Source organism: Dermacentor variabilis, chromosome 10 (assembly GCF_050947875.1).
Source record: "Dermacentor variabilis isolate Ectoservices chromosome 10, ASM5094787v1, whole genome shotgun sequence".
NCBI lineage: Eukaryota > Metazoa > Arthropoda > Arachnida > Ixodida > Ixodidae > Dermacentor > Dermacentor variabilis.
In genome coordinates, this window is record NC_134577.1 from 92,520,706 (window position 1) to 92,526,847 (window position 6,142).

The 6,142-nt window shown below is 48.5% G+C and overlaps 1 non-coding gene across 1 annotated transcript; it reads left to right on the forward strand.

The window, feature by feature from the left end:
- Positions 1-5,669: 5,669 nt before the first annotated feature.
- TRNAS-UGA (transfer RNA serine (anticodon UGA)) lies at positions 5,670-5,742 on the forward strand. The gene has a single exon. It is a non-coding gene; the product is annotated as a tRNA-Ser (tRNA).
- The last annotated feature ends 400 nt before the right edge of the window (positions 5,743-6,142 follow it).

Genomic DNA, 6,142 nt, shown 5'->3' on the forward strand with positions numbered 1-6,142 from the left:
CGGGTGTATTCTCGGAATACAGGCTCGAGAAAATCTTGATGGTATAGAACACTCTGGTGACTCGATATAGTCCTTGAAAAGCTGGAACCTGTGTGGGTGGCAGGGGGCGATGGCAGAGGATGGTGCCTTTGTCGGGTCAACACGCGAAGGTACATTCGAAGAGGTTCGCAGAGCAGGTATACCCCAATAGGACAAGCACTAGCTTCCGCTATTGTTCCATTTGCTGACATGGATCGTGGGAGGTCCAAACATGTGCGCAATGCTTGAGTTTGAATGCTCTCCAGCGCGCGCACACAGCTAAGTCCCATGCTTGAGAGCACCGGCATGCTGTACCTCACACACCCTACGATTAGTGCTTGGTACAGTTGGAGTAATGACGACTCCGAGGGGTCCCATCTTGTTCCTGCAACGACGCGAAGGACATGAACGAAACTCTTTAGCTTTGACTTCGGTGCGGTGATATTTCTTGAGCAAGATAATCCCCGTTCTATGACTAAGCCAAGGAATCTGTGGTGTGCAACCATAGGTATCGTTACTCCGTTAACCATTATCGGATATCTGGTCATTCGTTTTCGCGTGAATGCAATTACAGAACATTTTTCTGTTGAGAGCTGGAGGCCTTGACGCCACAGATACTTATCTGTGATTGTCACTGCAAGTTGAAACCTAGCATGCATTTGGCGACGGGTGGCTCCAGATGCCCATATGCATATGTCGTCCGCATATGCGCTAAACTTCACCGTGTCAGGAAGTTCAGATGCAAGGCCAATCAATGCAACATTGAAAAGAGTTGGAATGAGAACTCCCTTTTGTTGAACACCTCAATGGATACTGTACTATCTGGTGTCGCCATAACTAGTCGACATATATACCGTGCGACCACTGAGGTAGCTAACAATCCATGCATATAGCCGGCCTCCAACATCTAAATCTTCCAATGCATCAAGAGTTGTATAATGGAGTACATTGTCGTATGCACCTTTAATAGCCAGAAAAACAGCTCCAACTAACCGATGGCGACTTCCATCCTGTTCAACAGTGGAGACCAAGTCGATAACACTGTGAATGGAAGAATGGCCTCTTCTAAGTCCGTGCATAAAATCAGGAAAGCAATTATTTATCTCGAGAAACCATTCCAGCTTTGACACGACCATTCTTTTCATTACTTTGCCGACGCAACTGGCTATGGCTTTCGATATCTAGGATGAAATCTCATTAGGGCACTTCCCCGGTTTAAGCAGCGGTACAACGCGACTGCATTTCCAACTACCTGGAACATTTCCTGTCTCCCACGTCGTGTTATAAAAAGATAGAAGACGTCGTGATTCTGTGCCAAGATGGCAGAGTGCAGCGTAGGTGATTCCGTCTGGTCCTGGTGCTGATGAGCTTCGAGAAACTGAAATTGCAGCGTCAAGCTCTTGCATCGTAAAAGGTACTTGGAGTCGCTCATCAGTTGACGGGGGTGCGATGGTGACAAGGGATGAAGCCACGGCATTAGATGCGTCCAGAATGAATATACAGTAGTCCTCTGCTACCTGCAATTTGGTCCAGCGTTGATGTAGAGCCACCGAACGGAAAGGGTGTCTTTGTTGAGGAGTTCCCTGGAGACTTCGTATGACCGGACAGATCTTAGATAGAGGGTGTCTTGGATTTAAGGATCCATAGAATGTCCTCCAAGGCTGTCAGCCAACCTTGTCCAGATGTCGAAGGGATATTTCACTGATGAGAGCCAACAGATTGCATGGTGGTCAGTACCGACATCGAATGGGCGCCCATACAAATAAGGACAGAACATAGTAAGAGCACAACGATGGGTAAAGAGTCCTTTCTCTACCACACCGTAGTTATCCTGGGCGTTTGTCAATGTTCGACTTGCGTAAACAACGAAGTATTCACCGAATGCGGGTTTTTGTTACGTAAGGACAGTGCCGAGGTCGACAATGCTGGCGTCCGTGTGGATTTCCGTAGGCGCTGTTTGGTCGTAATGATACAAATTTCGCGAGCAAGTAAGAAGACGGCACATAGTCATGAAAGTGTCGTCGCGCTCCAGTTACCATGAGGAGAGAGTTCCGTTACTTCCGAGCAGCTTCGTCAGGGGAGTTATGACCGCGGCAAAATTTAGAATGAACCCTCTGAGGAAGGAACAAAGACCAACGAAATTACGGATTTCTTTTATCGACGTTGTTTTAGGGAATTCAGCGACGGCGTGAAGATAGATTGAATTAGGGAGGATACTTTCCATTGCTGCAACACAGAAGCTGTCTGTGAAGTAGCACTTCACAGACAGCTGTGAAGTGCTACTTCACAGCTGTCTCGCTGTGAAGTAGCACTTCTTCAAGCTTGCCTTTAGGCCGGAATTCTTTAAGTATGTCAGGAAATATTTGAGCTGCTGAAGGTGCGTGGTGAAATCCGGAGGAAAGACAACAACATGGTCGAGATAGCACAGGCATCTGTGTCACCTCAAGCCCCGCAAAACTCACCATGTGCTAAACGTAGCGGGCACATTGAAAAGTCGAAAAGGCATTACGTTAAATCCCTATAAGCCATTAGGCGTAACAAATGCTGTCTTCGGCCGTTTCACTTTTGCCACTGGGACTTGCCAATATGCCGACTGCAAATCTAATGAATAAAAGAATTCCTCACCTTGAAGACAGTCAATGGCGTAATCTATTCGCGGTAGGGGATAGGCATCCTTGCGAGTGATCTTGTAAATGCGTCGGTAATTCACACAGAAGCGAACAGGGTCATCCTTCATAGTAACAAGGAAAACAGCCGACGCCCCCCAGTCAACAAATGTTACGAAGAAATATTGTTGGTCCTTCACAATACCTGACACCCGCCGTTGTTGCTTAGTGGCTATGGTGTTGGGCTGCTAAGCACGAGGTCGCGGGATCGAATCCCGGCCACGGCGGCCGCATTTCGATGGGGGCGAAATGCGAAAACACCCATGTACTTAGATTTAGGTGCACGTTAAAGAACCCCAGGTGGTCTAAATTTCCGGCGTCCCCCACTACAGCGAGCCTCATAATCATAAAGTGGTTTTGGCACGTAAAACCCCATAATTTATATACAATTCCTGACGGCCATTTAGGACATACCGCGGCCACGCTTCCAGTACCAATAGGAATCTTGAACTTCCATCGCGTCTACTTGCTTATTCATGACCTGACGCTGTGAGGCAGATACGCGATACGGACGTTGTCGCAACGGCGGGTGGGAGCCGATGCCAGTAGTATGCGTAACGGTGGACGCTGTGCCCAAAGAATTTCGCGTGACATCTAAAGAAGAAAGAAATTCGTTTAAAACGCATACAAGCTGCGAAGCGGTGGCAGTAGAAACATATTTTTACAAGCACAGGGAAAAGGGGTTTATTTAGGCGTGCGAGAGCAGGAACAGCAGGCTACGAAAAGTAGAAATGGCCGCTGCACAGTCTTCGTTCTCCTCTTTCCTTCTCTTCTTGATCCCCGTGTCCCTTTTACGCACTTGGACGCAATATACCTCTCCATGCAGAAAAAGCCCACTGGGCGAGTCAACTAGCTTGTCGTGGCGTGCATGATTTCAACCTTGCGACATGCGCGACTTGTGTCCTAGCAGAACGCCTACCAGTGTTCGTGAGGCGCGCGAGAGTATAGTTCACTTCGCTTACTTTGTCGATGACAACATACGGTCCATCGTAGTTTGCCAGAAGCTTTTGGCACAAACCACGCTTCCTTGTTAGAGTCCAAAGCCAAACGAGGTCACCAGGGTGATATGTAACAGGCCGATATCGTGCGTCGTAGCGGGATTTGGAGTTTTCTTGCGATGCCAAAGTCCGCAGACCCGCAAGTCTCCGAGCCTCTTCAGCGAGGCATAGCGCATCGGCGACCGTAGGATTGCCGTAATGGTAAAAATGGAGGACAGTGTCCAGCCTATACCGGGGCGGCTGAGCATATAGAAGGAAGAAGGGGCTGTAGCCGGTTGTCTCGTGTTTGGCGGTGTCGTAGGCGTAAGTAATAAACGGTAGGACTTCATCCCGATTCTTATGATCGGACGCAGCATATATGGAAAGCATATTGGTGATTGTTCCATTAGCGCGTTCAACAAGGCCGTTTGTTTGCAGATGATACGGCGTCGAGTGCTTGAGGTGCGAGTTACATAAACACACAAGCTCTTCCACGATGTCTGCCGTGAATTGAGGTCCTCGGTCGCTTATAATAACACCAGGCGGTCCATGTCGCAGAGCAATAACGTGAAGTAAGAAGAGCGACACTTCGGTTGCAGTGGCTGGTGGTATAGCCGCCTTCTCGTAATAGCGTGTGAAATAGTCGGCGCACACAATTATCCAGCGGTTCCAATGAGATGACTGAGGAAAAGGGCCTAACAAATCAGTTCCACTTGCCGAAAGGGTGAGCTGGGAGGTGGCACCGGTTGAAGGAGACCAGATGGGGCAATGGTTGGGCGTTTCAGACGTTGGCACTGTATGCAGCTGGCGACGTACAACTCAACCGAATGTCACATCGGGGGCCAGTAAAAGCGTTCTTCAATGGAATAAAAAGTGCGCACAGTGCCTAGGTGACCGGAGGTTGGGTCATCGTGCATAGCCTGAAGGATTGCTGGCCGGAGACGCTCCGGCACCACTAAAAAGAAGCGTGCACCCGTGCTTGAGAACTTCCTTTTATAGAGGAGCCCGTCACATACACAGTAGCTGCTTGTTGCACTTGAATAGGCAGAAGTGAAGAGTGGCTCCAATTTGGTGTCTGTCTGTTGTTCTGCTTTGAACGTATCGATATCTGGAAGAGAAAATGTCACAGAAGCGACGAGATGATCAAAATCGTCTGCATCGCAGTCCGTCGTGGTAAACAGCATACGGGATAGACAGTCAGCGTCAGCATGTTTTTGGCCACTCTTGTAGGAAACAGTGAAGTTATATTCCTGCCACCTCATAGCCCAGCGCGCAAGGTGACCGCAAGGGTCGTGAAGGTTCATGAGTCAGCACAGGGAATGGTGGTATGTGGCGACTAGGAATGGGCGTCCGTACAAATACGAGCGAATTTGCTGAACCGCAAAGAATACAGCAAGAAGAAAGGGGGTTAACCGAGGGGCCCGATTTTTATTAGCCATATGATGAGAAGCCAACAAACACTGACACCAAGGACAACATAGGGGAAATTACCTGTGCTTAATAAGTGGAATGAAGAAACGATAAATTAAAGGAAATTGAAGTGGATGAAAAAACAACCTGCCGCAGGCGGGCACCGAAATGCGGACGTTTTGGGTTCGGTTCCCGCCTACGGCAAGTTGTTTTTTCATCCACTTCAATTTCCTTTAATTTATCGTTTCTTCATTCCACTTATTAAGCACAAGTAATTTCCCCTATGTTGTCCTTGGTGTCAGTGTTTGTTGGCTTCTCATGATATGGCTAATAAAAATCGGGCCCCTCGGTTAACCCCCTTTCTTCTCGTTTTCTACATAACGAGGGTCTCGAATCCGGCAACATTGATGCCTCCAGGTAGCATATGTGGGTTTATTGACCAGTTGCCTTCACCCAAGAAGATCACGCTCTCGTGACGCCTGCGGCAGCAAGGACGTTCCACGTCCGCCGCCAGGGTCTGTGAGTGGTGGCGCTGGCTAACACTCCCAGGGTTCTACTAGTACACATAAATACCCAAGAAAGTGGACGGCAAAACAGCACCGCGGTAGCTCAATTGGTAGAGCATCGCACGTGAAATGCGAAGGTTGTGGGTTCGGTTCCCGCCTGCGGCAAGTTGTTTTTTCATCCACTTCAATTTCCTTTAATTTATCGTTTCTTCATTCCACTTATTAAGCACAAGTAATTTCCCCTATGTTGTCCTTGGTGTCAGTGTTTGCTGGCTTCTCATGATATGGCTAAAGAATACAGCGAGGCATTCTTGCTCTGTCACCGTGTAATTTGGTTCAGGTTTGCTTATTGAGCGGCTTGCATAAGCAATCACGTGCTCACGGTCATTATTGCGTTGGACAAAGACGGCGCACAGACCAACGCCACTAGCATCTGTGTGGATTTCTGTCGGCGCAGTAGGATTGAAGAGGCGAAGGATACCAGGTCAGCAGGAATTTCGACTTGCGAAATGCAGAATCGCACTCGCTGGCCACTCAAACGATGCATCTTTATGTAGCAGAATTG